Below are 21754 nucleotides of genomic sequence, written 5' to 3' on the forward strand. Positions count from 1 at the left end.
TCTCTCCGGGGAGTTTCCTCCCTTCTTCAGCACGTGCACACTTGTCGGCCAGGGCATACAGCTCACTGACGTCTCTGATCTTGCACATCGCCATCTCCTCCCGCATCCTGCGGTTACGCATGTTCTGATGGAACACGCTGATGACCGCGGCAGGGTGGACATCTGGGATGTTGTGCTGCACACGGCTGAATCTCTGAATATACTTGCGCAGGGGCTCTCCTTCCTTCTGGGCGAGTAGATGAAGGTCACTCTCTTGGCCATGAGGTTTGTGGCCGCCTGTAAAGGCGCCGACAAACTGATGGCATAGGTCTGCCCAGGAGGATATGGAGTTGTCCGGCAAGTGCATGAGCCAGGACCTGACGTTGGGCTTGAGCACCAGCGGGAAGTAGTTGGCAAGGATCTTGTCGTCCCGTCCCCCGGCAGCATGCACCGCGATGGTGTAGATGCTGAGGAACTCCGACGGATGCGACTTGCCGTCGTACTTCTCTGGTACGTCTGGCTTGAAATTCTTCATGTTGGGCCACTGGACTTGCCGCAGCTCACGAGTGAACGCAGGGCAACCTACCGCGTACGGCAAGTCGCCTGGTTCCCCTGGCGCATGCATGTCGACAGAGGGCCCAGCGCGCTGGTCTGATTGACGTCGCGCTTCTCTTCGGCGCTCGACGCGAGTACGAGCATCTTCTTGCTGTCGTTCATGAAGAACTTGGCGCTGATCTCGACGAGCTCGTGGATCTGATGACGCGGTGGAGTCGCTGTCGATGTGGATCAGGCGAGTCGGCGATCTTGGCCTTCGGGGCGGAGAGTGCACAGTGGTTGCACCCCCTCCGGTCTTGTCGCCACCGGCTCGTGCCTGGCTGACTTGCCGCGGCTGCGACGTGCTCGGCTACCGCTGAGTGTCGCCGTTGGCGAAGCCGATGAGACTCTGGATGGTGGCCCTCCAGTCGTCGATCTTGTCTGCTATTGGAGGGTAGTCTAGGAGCAGTTGAGCTCGCGCCAAAGCTTCTGCTGCAGTGGCGGGTGGTGGTGGCGAACGGTGCAAGGAGCGGGATATGCTCGGACTTCTAACTATGTTAGAAGGAGCAGTATCCCGTCCAGGCGACCGCGTCTCGCTCATGCCAGCATGTTGGTGTGCATGCTGGTCCTGAGCACTCCGTGATCCACCAGCTCGATCTTGGTCCAGCAAACGCATGGTACCATGAATACCATGACGCTGCCGGTCCCGCGCCTCATGAGGTGGGCGCGGTGCATGTACGGACGCCAAGATCTTGGAGTGCGCCCGGTCATTGTGGAAGCCGGCTACGCCGCCGATGGGCAGTGCAGCCTTGTCCTTGGACCTGGCAACACCATGAGCTCCCTCGTCGACGCCCGTTCTTCCGCCGGCGCCAGCCCCATCAGCCGTTTGCTCCGGCAGTGATGGGTTCTGCGCGGACGGAGCAGCCGCCTCCGAAGCCTTCTTCTTCGGCGGCATGTCGATGAAGATGATGAAGATCTAGCTCGCGTGAACGCCGGACCTGGTTCACACAACCTCGACGCCCCCTACCTGGCGCGCCAAAGATGTCGGGGGACTGATCCACGAACACCTATGGGACCGGCGGGCCGAGTCCCTTTCGGTTCGGCGGGGGCGGAGGTCGTGCAAAGAGCGGATCGAGGCGAAGCACACGAGCAGTTTACCCAGGTTCGGGCCGCACGGATGCGTAAAACCCTACTCTTGCTTTGTGGTTTGTATTGAGTTCTTGCTCGGGAGCGCGGAGTGCTACAGTACACACCAGCAGCTAACGAGACCGAGCGTGAGTGTTCTGTTTTTCCGAACCCCTCTCTACGTTGCGCATGGGCCTCCTTTTATATGCTCAAGGGGTCATCGACAGGTGGCAACGGAGACAAAGGGTAAAAATGAAAAAGGTGGTGCGGTAGGTACAGCTACCTGCTACAGTGTATCATACCTAACCCTGACGGCAGGGGACAAGGGCCTTAAATGCCCGTCTGCGTCGCCTAAACAATGTAAAAGGGACCGTCAGGGACGCCACCGCTCGCCACGATGGCAATCTTGTCAGCGCCGCTTGCCACTGCTCACCGCTGGCTGCACAGCCGCCCGCCACGCACGCCTGGAAGGGTCCCAGAGCGACACGTTGGTGGATGTGCTGGAGCGCGGGCACAGAGTGGTGGCTTTCCGCGGCAAGCGCCTTGCCGCGGTCGTTGTCTTGTCGCGTCTGGGAGCTTGTCGCTCACCGGGCCTTGTCGAGACGTGTGGCGCGCCGCGGCAAGTTCCTTGAGATGCATTGGGTGGCCTTCCCGGCAAGCTCCTCTTGCCGGGGTCTTGAGGTGCCTTGGTTGGCCTTCCCGGCAAGCTCCTCTTGCCGGGGTCTTGACTTGGATACTTTGTTCTTGAATGACTCCAAAGGAATCACGGAGGACCTTGGCGGTCACCCGGCAAGCCTTGCCGCGGGATGCTGCGACTGCCCGTGCACAAGTTCGGGATACTAGGGTACCCCTACTCTAGTACACCGAGAGGTACCATCCCAAGTCAGTCATGCATGTGCGAAGTATGCTATGGTTTGACAAGCTCGCTACCTCCACTCCATTTGTATTCCCTATCACACCAAGCCACTGGCTGATTTGTTCAGGGAAAAGAAGTTTCTTCATAAGAGCTAATCATATGACTTATGCAAGGACTTCGATATCCTTGATGATGGTTCCGAACTAGGACTCGGCAGTGTTTCATTGTAAGACTACTATGTGATCATGCTTGTCTGGGACAACATGTTCACATGTGTGTAGCAGAACCAGCTCATGTTTTGGAGCTTACTACAATAGTCCATTTCCTGAGAATCTCGCAATGTCATCTCGTCGATTTGTGTTGCAAACATTCATTTTCTTTCTAGACTCTATGAGTCTGGAATATCCTGACACCAACCAGATCTGAATCTCAGGCAGATGTGATGGTTGGGACATTTTCCCAAGAGCTATAATATTGATCTCTCTGTAACCCGGTAAAGTGGATTTCGTGACCAACACACCCAGCCGGAAGACCTATTATTGTAGTATCTTGATTGAGTAAGTTGGCCACCTCCCCATAAGGATCTCGTAGAATTTATTCCAATAGTAGTTCCTTATGGATTTTTGTGTTTCCGAAGTCCGACCTGCTACTTGATGTTTTAGATACCAGACAATATCTATGAATGGATTACGCTAGCATATCAAGGAGAACATTAGAGGCGGAGTGCTAAATGTCTCTCGGTCGATCATCCAGATTCTGATCCCTTGGCCTCGCTAAGGTGAAATCTGAGAAAGTGTTATCTTTCTTTGCATCTGCATCTTCCACCATTATTCATCATGGTAGCATGTTGTGTTGCCAGGATCCTTGACACGGATATTGGCAGAACCTTGATGAATACGGAAATGCTCAAGTTCTTGAGAGCACACACAAGCACTAGGATTAATCATCGGCATTAATTGGGATCCGTTCTCAGTTTCTTCGATTATGCCATAACCTTTCAAATAGTGGAATCTCTCTCTACTGTTGGGTTTCTCCCCAGTTACTAGAATCATTCCTAGCATTTGCATTTTGTTCCCAGCTTGCACCGCCATTGTGTCATCCTACTACGGACTACCCTTCTCAGTAATTACTGATCAGGATCATCTTCAAAGTGGTCCTACCACGGGTTCCATCCATCTCTGATGATAAGCAAAAATCATCCATTGCGTTGTCTTCAACAAGGTAGTCCACATCATCCATCCTAGTCCAAGTATGCCATCTCTTCGAGCTATCTCAAACGATCAATTGTAAATTGCCTTAAGTTGGTATGAAGAGTTTCAATGATCTCTGAATCAAAAGTAATTCTTTTTGCCACTTAAGGGAATATTTCTGCGAGTCACCTTCCTTAAGATGTCTCGTTATGGTACCATGGCAATTATCTCCTTGCTACTTTGATACCACGCACCATCCTACTTAAGCATGGAATTGTTGCCTACCAAATTTGAACCTTTATCATCCGCTTCTTTCCATCACCCCTGATGTGTGTTTCGTGTCTCAGCTCAAGATATGTTTTATATCTCACTCCATGAGTTGATCTTGAGTGCTCGATCTCCGAGGAGATCGATTCCTGTAGAATTTCTTTCTGCCGTCATCATGCTGGATGAAGATCCCGAAAGCAAAGACTTCAAGATCAAGATGACGCAATGAATCAATATCCTCAAGAAAGACATCTAGATCGTGAAGATTGTGTTAGCTTGTGTCCCTCTATCTCCTTACCTCACGACTTGAATCTCGGGACGAGATTCTTGCTTAGTGGGGGTGAGTTGTCACATCCCTAGCTTCAGCTTGGCCTTGGACTATCTTGGTTGTTGCATCATGTTTAAATTCAAGGAAAATTGAATTGAGGGAATTCCCAAAGCCTCAGAAATCTTTGAAAATGAGCAAGTTAAAAATTTCTTCAAATGAGCCCAAGGAAATGTTCACTTTAATCCCTGAAAATATTGGCAAGAGGTAAAAGTTCAAACCAATATTTTAGGGCATTAAGGGTAATTAATTTGGGCATTTTGAATTAAACCATAATGTATTTGAATTGGCTTTATTTCTGTTATAAAAGAAATACATGTCCAATAATTTTGGAAATTATTGTGGGGCTCCAGAGTAATATCTCTAGTCCATACAATAATTTACAGAAGCAACAAAATCTGTTTAGTTTTAAACCTAAATCAAAATAGAGGAAATAAATAGAAAACAGAATTAAAAAAAATAGAGAGATCTACCTGGGCCAACCTACCTGGCCTTCCAGCCCACCTGGTGGCCCAGCTGGCGGCCCAGCCCACCAGGGGCACCCGTCTCTTCTCCTTCCTCTGCCAGAAGGACCGAGGTGCGTGGCCACCGCACGCCGGCATGCGCACGGCCACCGCACGCCACCTCCTGCTTGCCGCCGAGGGCCTGGACGCCTCCACGACGCCACATAGCCCTCTGGTCCCTCTCGCTCACTCCCTCGAGCTCATCCCCCTTCTCTGTTCTCGCCCGCACGCATCCGAAAGCGACCGCCGCCGCCGTTCGCTGCCGTCGTGCCTAGAGCCACCCCCTCACCCTTCCGCCATGTCCAGAGGCTCCGCAGCATCTTCATCTTTGTCTCCGACGAGCCAAGCGAGCCTAGGCGCCCTGTGGAGCCGCCTTCGCCCTCATCTTCCTCCTCGGGCACCCGAGATCGCCGTCGTGGGTTCGTCGCCTCCGAGCCGTCCCTAAGCACGCTGAGCTGCTCAACGACCCCCAGTGAGCTGCGCCGCATTTCCCCTCTCTTTCCTGCGTCCTTCCCGTCCTCTAGCCGCCGTCCCGCCAAGGCCGAGCACTCACCGCCGCACGAGCTCGACGCCGGCGACACTCCGGTGACCATTTGGTCTCGGGCATGCGTTCAACGTACTCGCCGCACCGTGTAGAAGCCGTAGGTGCCAACCCCGCAGCGCCACGACCGTTGTAGCCTCGGCCCCGAGCTCACCCGAGCTCCGGCAGCCGCCACGGTCGACGCCGACGAAGATTCCGGCCACCCCGCCATCCCCCACGGCCACCATCCGATGCGCCTCGATGCTCTACATCCGTAGAGCCCAGCCGCGCGAGCTCTCGTCGCCGGAGATGGCCGGACAAGGAGCGCTGTCGCGTTCTGCTTAGCATCGGTGGCTAACCGCCGTTTAGCCGACGTGGCAGATTAGTTTAGGCTAATGACGCCCTAACTAATCCCCCTGACCCACTGACCGCTGGGCCCCACGCCCTAAATAACCGGGTTTTATTTACATTTAGATTAAATTAACCCCCACGGGCCCCACCGGTCAGTTTGACCTGGCCACGTCACACGTTGACCAGGCCCCACCTCTCATTGACTCGAGCCAGCACTGTGTGACTGACCAGTGGACCCCACTGGCCAGGTTTGACCTGGTCAGCCGCAGTTGACTTGCTGAGGTCAGCATGACGCAATGCTGACGCAGTAAATGATTTTCTGGATTTTAAATAATTCAGAAAATTCCATAAAATTGCCTAAACTTCTAAAAATCATAGAAATTCAATCGTAACTCCAAATGAAATAAATTATATATGAAAAATTATCAGAAAAATTCAAGGAATCCATCTGTACCATTTTCATGCATGTTTGAACAATAGTGTCCTCTATTTTGGACAAAACAAATAAAGGGCATTTAAATAATCATATATGGAGTTGCAATTTGAATCTTGCATTCAAACCAACTTCATTTAAATCATAACTAGATGCATTAGCTCAAACCACAGCATATTGCCATGTCATGATCATGCATCATATTGTCGCATATGCATTGATCGTGTACTTCTATGTTGCCGGTATTTGTCCCCTCTCGATAGACGTGGTTCCGACGATGAGTTCGATGACATCGATGAAGAACTATATTATCTTCAGAAGTGCCAGGCAAGCAAAAACCCCTTGTTCATTCCGATACAATCCCACTCTCCCGCTCCTGCTCTCTTCTACTGCATTAGGACAACACGATTCCTCTGTTACTTGCTGCGGTAGTTGAACCCCTTATCCTCTGCATGACCTATCATTGCCACAGTAAATAGATGAAACCCACTAGCATGAGTAGGAGTTGTTTGAGCCCTGATGTGCCTACTCAATCACGCTTGTTTGTCATGCCTGCTACTGCTTAGAGTTGAGTCAGGTCTGATCATCGGGGATGAATCGGAGGTGTGTAAACATGTCCTACTGTTGAGAGCTAAGTGTGTGAACATGATTTGGTGAAGGTAGTGGTGAGAGGCCATTTAGGAGTACATCGTGGGTTGTCTCATTGAAGCCGTCCTTAGGAACTAAGTTCTGTGTTTGTGATCCATGAAACAGTTACTACCACGCATTGGGCCCGAAACCAATGGACCCTCTCGGCTTCTTGATCACCCTTGTCCTCTGCCTAGGAGTTGCAACTAGTTTCTGGTGTTTATAGGATATGTGTTGGCGGCCGTGCATAGCGCTGACCCTAGGGGTGGGCTATGATGTGGTAGATACACCGTGATCGGGCATGCCGGGTGCCCGTTTGGTGTCTCGGAACCCTGTACACATCGTCCGGGGCCGTATGTGGAAACCTCGGCCGGACTCCCTGCGGATGGAACCTGGATAGGCGATAAACCTGGATTAGAGACTTGAGTGTTTAGGTAGGCCGTGGCCGACACCCTCGTTGGGCTTCCGCTTGAAGGTTGCCGAGTACATGTCGTGTAAACGGCGGTAAGTGGTGAGAGCGTGTGTGAAGAAGTACACCCGTGCAGGGTAAACATCATCTATTCGAATAGCCGTGTCCGCGGTAATGGACTTCTGGGTTGCCTATAACAGTTCATAGACAAGTGAAAGTGGATACCCTAAAACTCGCAAGATAACTGTTAGTGCTATGGATGGCCTTCTCGTAGGGAGACGGGAGCGGATCCATAGTGGTGTATTGAATGGTGAATATGTGGACTCGTGTGCGCCACCTCAAAAGAGTTGCTTGCAGTCGTAGTTCAGGTTAGCCACTAAGTCAAAGCTGGCTTGCTGCAGTTAAACTCCACCACCACCCCCCCCCCCTTGTTGATACTGATGCATATGTAGCTAGTTCTGATGTAAGTCTTGCTGAGTACCTTTGTACTCACGTTTGCTTAATTTATGTTTTGCAGAGAGATTTCAGTCTCGCTAGTAGTTCCGTGTGGACTTTGATGTTTAGCCTGATACCTCAGCTACGATCTTGTGCCCTCGACAGGATCTGGTAGATAGTCAGGCTTCTCAGCCTTTTTCATTTGTAGATGTCTGTACTCAGACATGTTAAGCTTCCGCATGTGCTTTGATTTGTATGCTTTGATTGTTGGGTCATGAGACCCACATTTGTAATATCTCGCTCCTCGGAGCCTAATGAATAAATACTTGAGTTGTAGAGTTATGTTGTGATGCCATGTTGTATTTCCACATATCGAGCATATTGTGTGTATGATTGAAATGCTTGGTATGTATGGGATCCGACAATCTAGTTGTTTATCCTTGGCAGCCTCTCTTACGGGGAAATGTAGTCTAGTGCTTCCATGAGCCATAGTAGTCCGCTACAGCCCGGTTCACCGGAGTCCTGTTAGCCCAGCACTACTGCTCAGGACACTTGACTGGCCGGCATGTGTTTCACTTTGTTCCTGTGTCTGTCCCTTCAGGGGAAATGTCACGCGGTGACATCTGGAGTCCTGCCTAGCCTGCTACAGCTCGGGTTCCCGGAGTCCTATTAGCCCAGTGCTACAGCCCGGATTCACACGCTTCTGACCGACATGCTCGATGTGATATATGTATGCCTGTTCCCCATAGATTGGTGCCGCTTTGGGTTCACGACTAGCCATGTCGGCCCGGATTCCCTGTCATATGGATGCTAGCGACGCTATCATATACGTGAGCCAAAAGGCGCAAACGGTCCCGGGCCATGGTAAGGCGACACCCGTGGGAATACCGTGCGTGAGGCCGCAAAGTGATATGAAGTGTTACCGGCTAGATCGATGTGACTTGGAATCGGGGTCCTGACAGATTCAGGAACACCAATCGGCTTAAGGTCAGGAATAAAGTCAATACAAAACTCAATGACCTCCTCATTTTCATGGCCCTTGGAGATGCTTCCTTCTGGCCTAGCACGGTTATGAACATATTTCTTAAAGACTCCCATGAACCTCTCAAAGGGGAACATATTGTGAAGAAATATAGGACCCAAAACATTAATCTCTTCGCATAGGTGAACTAGGACGTGCGTCATGATGTTGAAGAAGGATGGTGGGAACACCAACTCGAAACTGACAAGACATTGCACCAAATCATTCTCTAACCTTGGTATGATTTCTGGATCGTTTACCTTCTGAGAGATTGCATTGAGGAATGCACATAGCTTCACAATGGCTAATCGAACGTTTTCCGGAAGAAGCCCCCTCAATGCAACCGGAAGCAGTTGCGTCATAATCATGTGGCAGTCATGAGACTTTAGGTTCTGGAACTTTTTCTCTGCCATGTTTATTATTCCCTTTATATTCGACGAGAAGCTAGACGGTACCTTAATACTGAGCATGCATTCAAAGAAGATTTCCTTCTCTTCTTTGGTAAGAGCGTAGCTTGCATGACCCTGATGTATGCTGTCTTTTCCGTGCATACGTTGCTGGTCCTCGCATGCCTAAGGTGTATCTTTTGTCTTCCCATACACACCCAAGAAGCCAAGCAGGGTCACACAAAGATTCTTCGTCACGTGCATCACGTCGATTGCGGAGCGGACCTCTAGGTCTTTCCAATAGGGCAAGTCCCAAATTATAGATTTCTTCTTCCACATGGGTGCGCGTCTGTCAGTGTCATTCGGAACAGGTTGTCCACCAGGACCCTTTCCAAAGACCACCTTCAAATCCTTGACCATATCATGTACATCAGCACCAGTACGGTGGCGAGGCTTCATCCGGTGATCCGCTTCACCTTTGAAATGCTTGCCTTTCTTTCTTACGGGATGCCTTCTTGGAAGAAATCGACGATGTCCCAGGTACACATTCTTCTTACAATTAGCCAAATATATATTGTCGGTATCGTCCAAAGAGTGCGTGCATGCACGGTATCCCTTGTTTGTCTGTCCTGAAAGGTTACTGAGAGTAGGCCAATCATTGATGGTCACGAAGAGGAACGCCTTTAGGTCAAATTCTTCCCCCATGTGATCATCCCACGCACGTACACCTGTTCCATTCCACAGTTGTAAGAGTTCTTCAACTAATGGCCTTAGGCACATATCAATGTTGTTGCCGGGTTGCTTAGGGCCTTGGATGAGCACTGGCATCATAATGAACTTCTGCTTCATGCACAACCAAAGAGGAAGGTTATACAAACATAGAGTCACAGGCCAGGTGCTATGGTTGCTGCTCTGCTCCCCAAAAGGATTAATGCCATCCGCGCTTAGACCAAACCATACGTTACTTGTGTCATCTACAAACTCCTTCCTATACTTTCTTTCGATTTTTCTCCACTGCGACCCGTCAGCGGGTACTCTCAACTTTCTGTCGTTCTTACGGTCTTCTCTGTGCCATCGCATCGCCTTGGCATGCTCTTTGTTTTGGAACAAACGTTTCAACCATGGTATTATAGGAGCATACCAAATCACCTTGGCAGGAATCTTCTTCCTAGGGCGCTCGCCCTCGACATCACCAGGGTCATCGCGGCTGATCCTATAGCGCAATGCACCGCATACCGGGCAAGCATTCAAATCCTCGTACTCACCGCGATAGAGGATGCAATCATTAGGGCATGCATGTATCTTCTGCACCTCTAACCCTAGAGGGCAGACGGCCTTCTTTGCTTCGTATGTACTCTCGGGCAATTCGTTGTCCTTTGGAAGCATATTCTTTATCAGTACCAGCAATTTTCCAAATCCCTTGTCAGATACACCATTCTCTGCATTCCATTGCAGCAATTCCAGTGTGGTGCCCAGCTTTTTCTTGTCACCTACGCAATTCGGGTACAACAATTTTTTGTGGTCCTCTAACATGCCTGCAACTTCTTCTTCTCCAAATCACTTGCGCAGTTTCTCTTAGCATCGGCAATGGCCCGACCTAGATCATCAACGGGCTCATCTGATGCCTCTTCTTCAGCTTCTTCCCGCATTGCCGGCTCAGCTTCTTCCCACATTACTGGCTCAGCTTCTTCCCTCATTGTTGTATCATCGTATTTAGGGAACCCATGGCCAGGATAGCTGTAGTCGTCCTCTTCTTCTTCATTGTCTTCCATCATAACCCCTCTTTCTCCGTGCTTGGTCCAAACATTATAGTGGGGCATGAAACCGGACTCAAACAGGTGGACGTGAATGGTTCTTGACGTAGAGTAATTGTGACCATTCTTACAGCCAGCACATGGACAAGGCATAAAACCATCCGCCCACTTGTTTGCCTCAGCCGCAAGCAGAAAAGTATGCACGCCATTAATGAACTCGGGAGAGCATCGGTCATCGTACATCCATTGTCGGCTCATCTTCAATACACAGCACCAAAAACACCAAATTAATACTATACATAAAGTTCATACAACACTTAAATGCAACAAACAAATAACTCTCTAGCTAAAGAATTTAAATGCAACAACAAATACGATCAAGATCGCAACTAAGGTAACAATTGATCCAACGGCATAATGATACCAAGCCTCACTAGGAATGGCATATTTTCTAATCTTTCTAATCTTCAAGCGCATTTTCTCCATCTTAATCTTGTGATCATCGACGACATCGGCAACATGCAACTCCAATTCCATCTTCTCCCCCTCAATTCTTTTCAATTTTTCTTTCAAATCCTCGTTTTCTCTTTCAACTAAATTTAACATCTCGACAATAGCGTCGGTTGGAATTTCTGGTTCAACTACCTCCTACATACAAATATCTATGTCAGCTTGACGGGCATAATTTGTCATAAACAGGAAATGCAACAAATAGTTTTAAAAGAGAATATACCACATCTGAATCATAACAAGGACGAGGGCCGACGGGGACGCATATCAAAACCATGGCACTATGTATAACAAACAACGTACGGGTAAGATAATTATACGAGTAACTATATATTCAAATCACACAAACATCAATTTTTTATATAAAATTTCATGAACAAGAGGCTCACCACAAGGTGGTGCCGGCGACGGGACGGTGCGGGCGATCGATGGAGATTTAGAAGGGACTAAGTAAACCACACCTACATATGCAAACTAAGTGTTATTTTGACCTCAATTTGCATATAAATCAAATAATACGACATATAATTCCTCCCAAATTACTAAAACCCACAATTAATCACTATATAAACCAATGCAAGAGCTAATCTAGCAATGAGAGATGAAAGGACAAAGTTGCTAACCTTTGTGATCATTTGAATGGATGGGGGCCTGCAAATCTTGACAAATTTGGGGCAAATTTTGTGATGAACTCGAGAGGAAGAAGGGAAGAACAGAGGAGATGGAGAGGGGAAAGGGGGAAGAAGAGAGTGCTGGTGGACGAAGGGTTTATATAGGACGACCTTTAGTGCCGGTTCGTGGCACGAACCGGTACTAAAGGTGCTGGAGGGGCCCCACTCTGACAACATCCTGCCACCACTCTCATTAGTACCGGTTCTTGGCACGAACCGCTACTAAAGATCTCCTCCCGCCTAGCCGGTGGAACCGGCACTAATGGACACATTAGTGCCGGTTCTGTTACAAACCGGGACTAATGTGTCTCACATTTGACCCTTTTTCTACTAGTGTTCTTCCACACTGTAGAAATTTATCAGAGTTTATTATGTAAAAAAAATTCCACATTTTATCACATTCTGACTTTCCTCGAGAACTTTTGCAACATCGATAAACTTTCTATTTTCGAACAGCAACAAGTATACTTGCAAGATAAGCATGGCAAAGGCCAATGCCAGTTTTATTGAAATAAAAGATGCAAAACATTATTATAAATAATAGCAAGCTAATACTAACAAAATAAATTGATGCTCCAAGAAAAACTCATATCATGTGACGAATGAAAACATAGCTCCATGTGAGGTTACCGATAATGTTGGAGACGAAAGAGGGGATGCCTTCCGGGGCATCGCCAAGCTTAGTTGCTTGGATCTTCCTTAGATATTAACTTGGGGTGCCTTGGGCATCCCCAAGCTTAGGGTCTTGTCACTCCTTATTCTCCTCATATCGACATCTCACCCAAAACTTGAAAACTTCAATCACACAATACTTAATGGAACTTTGTGAGACAGGTTAGTATGATAAAATGCAAACCATTTCACTTTGGTACTGTCAAATACAAGATTCATAATTTTTTCCACACAATGCCTACGTTAGCATATCATTTCTACAATTTATATTGAGTAATGTAAGCCATAGAAATTAGAAAACAAGCAAACTATGCATTGAAAACAGAATCTGTCAAAAACAGAACAGCATGTTATAATATGTACTCAAACCATACTTCTACTACTACAAAAATTATGTAAAATTCGGAACACATGTGCAATTTGTATATTAATCTTCTGCAAAAAGAATCAACTCAATATCACTCCTTTGTACAAAATAAGAATTATTTTTGTGAGCGCAAAAGTTTTTTTTTCAGTAAGATCAAATCAACTATCACCCGACATGATCCCAAAGACTTTACTTGGTACTTTATTAAAACAAAAGCTATAAAACATGATTACTACCGTATCATAATCATGTGCACACACAAAAACATTAGGTAAAGTGTTGGATTGTCTCCGAACAAGTGCTTTTCTTTAATGCCTTTTAGCTAGGCACGATGATTTCATTGATGCTCACACAAAAGTAAAGAATTGAAACATAATGAGAGCATCATGAAACACATGGCAAGAAAATTTAAGCCTAACCCACTTCCTATGCATAGGGATTTTGTGAGCAAACAACTTATGGGAACAAGAATCAACTAGCATAGGAAGGCAATACAAGCATAACTCCAAGATTTTCAACATATACTTTTTTTGACTGAACACTGTGAGGCAACAGCCCCACAGCCTTTTATTAAAACTTGGCCCAAAAAACAAGTACAAAGGAGTTCAAAGGTAAGACTAACTAAGAGACAGGAAACCTACCTATACCTGTACAAATATACAAATATACAAATATACAACAGCATGTGCCACATGATTAACGCAAAGCATGAATCCAGTCCAGGAGAGATTTTGACCGAGGCCTTCATCCTATAAGAGTGCAGAGTAATGTCATGGATGAATTTGGATTTCCATCTGCCAAAGGTTGGCCTAATATTCCTGAAGATCTTGTCATTCCTCGTGATCCAAATACTCCAGGCAGCAAGGTAAACTACTTCAAAGAAGAAGGGGTGGTTGAAGCTTCTCTTGGCAGCCAGGATGCATTCACGAGGAGCTAGCCCAGCATACCAGTTATTCTGCAGATAATTCCAAACTCTGGTGCTGAAAGAGCATTGGAAAAAAAGATGATCTCTGTCTTCATGCAAATGGGCCACACACAGTGGGCATAAATAATCATCCTCCTCTGACCTCCAATGTCTTCTAAGCAACATATCCCTCATATTGAGCCTATCATTAAGCATGAGCCAGGCAAAAACTTTTATTTTCATAACACACTTGCTCTTCCATATCCATTTACAGGGATCATCGTCAGGTAGGTGAGCATGGGCCATAATGTAAAAACTCTTGGCAGAGTATTGACCATTACCAGGTGTCCAAGACCAGGTATCAGGTTCAAGAGGCCTCCTTTGCAGGGTTGATAGATCAGAATTTAGAGACACCAGTTCATCCATTGCTTCCTGGGATAATGGCAATTGGAAGTAGGTTGAGATATCAAAATCCTCAATGAACTTTCTGACCGAGATCTTATCATCCAGTGTGAATGAAAACAACCTTGGAAATCTCTCTTTAATTGGTTGGTGGCTTCCACCTAAGATCCATGTGTCATGCCAAAAGAGAGAGTTGTTTCCATCATTGATTGTAATAATACAATGATTTCTATAAATGTCATTTAATTTCATGATATCTCTCCACCAAAAGGATCCACACTGAACTGTTGCATGAGGGACCACTCCATTATAGTAAGTGTCCCAGATCAAGGAAACCCATGGTATATCAGCCTTGTTGTAAAACTTGTGTAGGTGTTTGGTGAGCAGGGCCTTATTCTGGATTGTAAGGTTTATTATACCCATGCCTCCCTTATCTTTTGGTTTACAAACCATTGGCCAGGCAGCTAAGGATTGTTTAGGTGTATCAGAGTTCCCCCTCCATAAACATTGCCTCATAATTCTCTCAAGTTGATTAATGATAGCAGCTGGCAAGCTAAGACTGCAAAGGAAATATATTGGCAAGGAGGTAAGAACAGACGCTAGCAGTTGCAGTCTAGCCCCCTGGGAGAGGAGGGAGGAGCTAGCAGAGAGTCTTCTTTCCACTCTGTCTACCACAGGCACTAGGTCTTGCATCCTTGGCTTTGTGGTGCCCACAGGTAAACCTAGATAGGTGAAAGGAAGAGACCCAACCTGACATCCAAATATTGCAGCCAATCTATTAGTTTCTTCATGTGAGACATTAATTGGCAGAATGCAAGACTTCTGAAAGTTGACTTTCAAACCAGTTGATTTGGAGAAGGCCGGCAGCATTTGCTTGAGAGCTAGAAGTTGAACTTCATCAGCTTGGGTGATTAACAAGGTGTCATCTGCATACTGGACTATTGGAAAATCTGGGTCATTAGAAGGAATGGGGAGATTAAGTAGTCCATGTTGTAGCATTTGGTTGACCACAGATTGGAGAAGGTCAGCAGCAATGATAAACAGAAGAGGAGAAAGAGGATCCCCCAGCCTAACACCACGTTTGCAAACAAATTGTTTGCTAGGCACACCATTCAATAAGATAGAAGAAGATCCAGATGACAATAGTTCCTTGATCCATCCAATCCATTTTGCATCAAATCCCTTATATTTCAACATCGGCAGAATCAGGTCATGTTCAACAATATCAAATGCCTTAACAAAATCCAACTTGATGATAAGGATGGGTCTTTTGGACTGGTGACACTGATGTATGTATTCCAAGCTCCAAGCAATGCAATCCTGAATAGACCTTGACTTAAGGAAGCCATATTGATATTTATGGATGCATGTGAGGATGACCTTCTGCAGTCTATTAGCCAGTAGCTTAGTCAGAAATTTCGGACAAGTATTTGTGAGAGAGATTGGCCTAAAGTCATTTGGTCCCTCAGGAGAAAGGATTTTTGGGATGAGTGTGACAAGAGATCCATTAATACTCTGTAAAGAGATTCTTCCTTCATAAAAGTCATGTATTAACTTGAGGAAATCATCCTTAATTATGTGCCAACATTTCTTAACAAACAAATCAGTAAAACCATCTGGTCCTGGGGCTCTGTCCAGAGGTAAAATTTTCAAAACCTCATTGACCTCATCCTCAGTAAAAGGCCCAGATAAGCCCTCTAATCCAGGGACAGGCTGTATCAAGGCCCTAAGATCAAACAACATGTCAATTCCACATGTAACTCCCAATCTATCCTTATATGAGGACCAGAGAAGCCCATCCATTTCACTGTGGGTTGATAAGGTCACACCATCCTCATTTACTAAGCTGGAAATAGAATTTCTTCTAAATCTCTCTGTTGCCATAGCTTGAAAAAACTTGGAGTTTTCCTCCCCCACTTTGATCCACCTGATGGTACACCTTTGTTTCCAATAAATGTATTGTAGGTGAAGAAGCTCTTCCAGGTGTAACTTTACAATTTTCTTGAAATTAAATTCAGGTCTAAACAGAGGCCTGCTTTCTTCTAAGTTATCAAAAGCAAGGATAACTGCATTGCAGGCATTCATCAACAGCTTCAGCCTGGATAAACCTGTGTGCCATTTCCTAAGCTCTATCCTTAGCCTTTTAAATTTATGGGTTAGGATTGCAGCAGAGTTAGATATGTTTGTGGGGGCAGACCAGGATCTTTGAACACACTCCATGAACCCAGGCATATCAACCCAGTAGTTTTCAAAACGAAAAACCTTAGCTTTGGGTATGGAGGCGGAGATTGAGACCACACAAGGCACATGATCAGAAGTAGTTTTGGCCAGTGGGTATACCATGGTATTGGGATATTCTGCAGTCCAAGAAGGAGTTGCAAAGAACCAGTCCAATTGTTCCAAAAGAGGAGTTTCTTGCATATTTGACCAGGTATATGACCTCCCCTTTAGAGGCAACTCAATAAGGCCGAGATTGCCAATGATTTCATTAAAAATGAACATATCATTAATGTCACCCCCAGGCATATTTCTATTATGCAGTGATCTGATGAAGTTAAAATCCCCTAGGAATAACCATAGATCATCCTGTGGGATTTGAATATGATATAACCAACGCACAAAAGCATCTCGAAGCTCTGCATGGCATGGACCATAGACATTAACCAAGGTCCAAGTTTGTTTATTTTGTGTGGAGGAGAAATTTATGACAATACGATAGCTTTACAGATCGATGAGAGTACCAACCAGAGCAGATGAACACCATAAGACAATGATCCCACCAGAAGCACCCACAGAAGGAGAGTACACAAAATTATTGAATCTTCTAGGACAAAACTTCCTAATAGACCTTTGATCAAAGAAATCACATTTAGTTTCTTGTAAGCAGACAACAGAACACTGGCTCTCTTCAATTTTAGCTCTCATAGCCCTCTGCCTAACTTCAGAATTCAGTCCTCTGACATTCCAGCAGAGTACTTTCCAGTTCTTATTAATGTAAGTACTCATGATAAAACAATGTGAAGGAGTAGGGCAAGCACAGTATCACATAATAATACTGACACAAAATATAAGTAGCAGACTACATGAGATAGTTTAGAGAATCCCCAACCATAAAACATCCATAGTAGTCTGAAAAAGCTAGTAGCAGACCCCAAAAGATAATAAATGGCAGGACAAAGGGCCTGCCTCCCTATGATATGACAGCATGAATCACTCATCATTGGGCATGTTTGGTTGTTGAGCTTGTTTGGGCTCAGCCATAAGCTGCTCCACAGACAGTTTCTCCAGAGGAATGCCTAAAGAGGCACCCAGATTCTGCATAACCTGGATTGGTATAGGTGCAGGGCTTGGATCTGGCGCCATGAGGCTTCCTTTCTGGTCAGTGGCCTCCTGAAGCTTGGGCTTCTTCGCCCATGGCTGTCGTAGAGGTCTGGGCTTGACTGGAATTGCAGATGTGGGCTTGAAACCCTACAGCTTGGCAGCGCTTCTAGTCATTCGTCTATCAGAGAAATCAGCCTTAGGAACCACCAGAGACTTTGGCTTTCTTCCTTTCTTCTGCACAACAGCAAGTACACTGACAAAAGGTGGTGAGACTTGCACAGTGTCCAATGAAGTTTCAGGTGCAGGGATGCTAGGGAGCCCATCATCAAAAGACAGCTTCCTAGCAACTAGCCTGTGAGGTGAGGGCAGCTGAGGGAGTGGCTGGTGTTGCTCATATGACAGTGCAGGTGGCCAAACGAAGGACATGTCCTGTGGAAAAGCTTGCAACCAAGATCTCTTGAGGGAAGCACAGTGAATCACCATAGGCAGCTGCTTGGGAACTGATGCAGTCAGAAAACTGGGCAACAGAGATTCAAAAGTCCGCTGCCAAATTATGTTAGGTGGAAGAACTGGCCCATAGACAACTCTGGCAGCGCCAACAAAAAAGTGGTGGCTGTAGGGGAGGCTGGTATGGAACAATAGCAAGATTATTATTGTCTTCGGGTACAACTGGAGCTTCAAACTGGTTTTTATTAGCCTGAACTTCTGCCTGAACCTCATTGTCTAACTCCTGAACCAAGATATCATCCTCAGGCATATTCAGGGGCTGCAGTGGGCCAATCTCCACATTTGCCCCATCTGCCTCCTCTTGGATTATTGGGCCAACAGGCCCATCACCCTCAAGCACTAGTACAATGCCCTGGAAAGGATTCAAAGGGGGCCCATCAACCACAAGATTCTGCTGTGAGGAATCATTGGAGCCCATTGAGGGGTTTAAAACCATGGAAGCTTGATCTTGCTGCACCTGTGGCTGCTCCCCAGCCTGTTCCTCAACTGGCTCATTCCAAGCACCCCAACCATCCTGCCGAGGCTGTTGCTGCTGTGGATCATCCGGCTGCCAAGGCTGTGGGGTATCATTCCATCCAAGGGCAGGATAAGGTGGCACTGCCCAGAAGTTTTCTGCAGGTTGAAGATGGCCTGGCATTGGATGAGGATTCCCATCAACTGGCATTACATCTTCATCCTGAGGAAGTTGCTCAGCAAAGGCAGCGGTTAAGATACTACATGAGGCGGTCCAGGAAACAACAGCACCTCCAACATTGGCAAACTTGTGGAAGACAACATCTCTTGGGACAAGCAAGTTAACTGGAAAAGATGCATAAACCAGAGATCGAACCAAGCGGTCATCCCCATGATTCCAATAATGAAACTGCCCAAAAGTTCCCACTACTTCAGACAGGATTTCCTCATTGTGATAATCTAATGGCACCCCAATAAACATGAGCCATCCAGTTTTGTGCCCTTGAAGTGCTCTATATCCCTCTCCATCATCGTGGTTTATGAATCTAACAAAGATTTCCTGGCCATTTTGATCTATTCCAAGAGGTCAAGGGGCGTGATTAACTAGGGTGCTACAAATAACTAGGTCCTGCATCTGATACAGACCGACGGCCTAGAACCACGTTTGGGAGGAAAGAACTGGCAGTTGGAGCTCATCGATGATAAAATCTCTGACCTGTTGGCGGAGATGAGGTACATCCTCTAGCTGGGGAATCGGCTCAACAATCCCCACCATGTAGGATTCATGGCGGCGGGGTGGCGAACGGGCCGGTGTGTAGAACGTACGCGGCAGTCGCTGCGGGCCGGCGTCGACGATATCATGTCCCGCCGGCAAAAACCTTCTCGGGTCAAGCTCATAGTTCGCCATGGACAGTGGCGAAGCAGAGGTATTGGTGGGCGTGCGGTTTGATGGAGGTGGCGTGGAATAACCAGACTGCAGAGTAGGAGAGGCAGGGGTTTTGGCAGGGGATCTTTCCACTGTTTGGGAGCACGAAGAGTCCGGGCTATGCTTGAAGGCGTGAGGCTCGAGGTTGGTAGTTGGGCTGGTTTGTTTAGGAACCCAAACCTTTAAATTGGGAGGTGACCTCATGCAACCTTTTTTAACGTGACCGAGCTGGAAACAACGACGGCACCGCACCTTGTTCATGCATCGATCGAGCATGTGCCCCATGCCCAAGCAACATGGACAATCCCAAACTTGGGCAGCATTTTCCTCAATCACCTCATCCAAACCCTGGAGGTCACGTACTATTTCCACGGGTGACTTGGGTGAAATTTGCACTGGGCTGACCGGGCTGGCAGGTGGGACATGGTCCGAAGGCCCATCATCTTCAGAATCGTCATCTGATAGAATTAGAGGATTTTGACTAGAGCCCAAGGAAGTCCACCTGACGGAAACAATATCAGGTGAAAATATTATCCTATTGTTATGATCTGGAACCGTATCCCGAGAATGACGGTCGGCAGGCGAAACAGATCCAAATTGCAACTTAGCCTCCAGCTCCGGTGGGTAAGCCACCGGCGGTGAGCTAATAATCTGCATGGCTTGATCCTTAGATAAAGAATTATCTTTTGAAACTATCAACTCCTGCGGATCAAGAGAATAGCCTGCATCCTGCTGCACCATTAGGATGTCCTCGGCAGTGGCATTGTAACGATACCCTTTGCATGCATCATAATTAAGAAAGGTTGCAAAACGTAAAATCTTGCGAGGATGATTTCCATCCTTAGAACGCAAAGATGATTTTGCAGGAGCATGCTTCAAAGCGGCCATGCCAAGACTCGCACGACGCTTAGATGGGCTGACTAGGATCCATTCATCATTGCATTCAACTTGCCAAGATCTAAATTCCTTGGTCCAATCTGGACCTCCATGGCCCCAAAGATGAAAATGACACTTGAATTGCGGGCAAACATGATTGCGTTGGTGCAAGATGAAAAATCCAACCTCCTTGCATGAGACATTAAAGGAGAAAACTCGATCACGTAAACATGATACCTTTAATGAAGAACAATATCCCCCGATCGCCGCCTCTAGAGCTAGGGAACATTCTCCTCAGTCAGGCGGAAATTATGCCTTGCAAATGAAACCACCATGATGAAGTGACCAGAACCATCAGTGAGATGAACTGTGCGCCTCATGGATCGCCAGATCTCTTGCGCGAGACCCATTCCATGAGAAAAATCAAAACCAAGAGCAATGGAGGCCTAGACCGCCATCGAGATCAATCCCCAAGGGGGTAAACCTTGACGTCGGAGAGAATGGGTGGGTCAGATGATGATTTCCATGGTCGGAGGTGGAGATCACCGGAGGGTGGCGGCTAGGGTTAAGGTGGGGTGGGTGGGGTGGGAGCCATCTGGTTCATCATAATTGGATCTCTTCGATTTTCAACATATAGAGAGGAAACTTGATATTATTGCAATTCCTACAAGTATAAGTTCCTCACTCATAATAATTTTCAGTAGCATCATGAATGAATTCAACAATATAAGTATCATATAAATCATTCTTTTCATGATCCACAAGCATAGAAATTTTAGTACTCCCCACATAAGCAAATTTCTTCTCATCAATAGTGGTGGGAGCAAAACTAAACAAAATAACTATCATGGGATTGAAAATTAAAATCATGATGACAAGTTTCATGGTTATCATTATTCAATATAGCATACATGTCATCACCATAATCATCATAGATAGCAACTTTGTTTTCATAATCAATTGAATCCTCATCCAAAATGGTGGATTCATCACTAAATAAAGTCATGGCCTCTCCAAATCCACTTTCATCAATATAATCATCATAAATAGGAGGCATGTAATCATTATAACAATTTTTCACATCAAATCTTGGGGGACTAAAAATATCATCTTCATCAAATATAGCATCCCCAAGCTTATGGCTTTGCATATCATTAGCATCATGGACATTCAAAGAATTAATACTAACAACATTGCAATCATGCTCATCATTCAAATATTTTGTGCCAAACATTTTATTGACTTCTTCTTCTAATAATTGAGCACAATTTTTTGATCCATCATTTTCAAGAAAGATATTATAAAGATGATCAATAATATGATGCAACCTCAATTCCATTTTTATTTAGTTTTCTTTTATAAACCAAACTAGTGATAAAACAAGAAACTAAAAGATACGATTGTAAGATCTAAAGATATACCTTCAAGCAC

The sequence above is a fragment of the Triticum urartu genome, chromosome 3A (assembly GCF_056163025.1).
Source record: "Triticum urartu cultivar PI428250 chromosome 3A, HENAU_Tu73, whole genome shotgun sequence".
Lineage (NCBI taxonomy): Eukaryota > Viridiplantae > Streptophyta > Magnoliopsida > Poales > Poaceae > Triticum > Triticum urartu.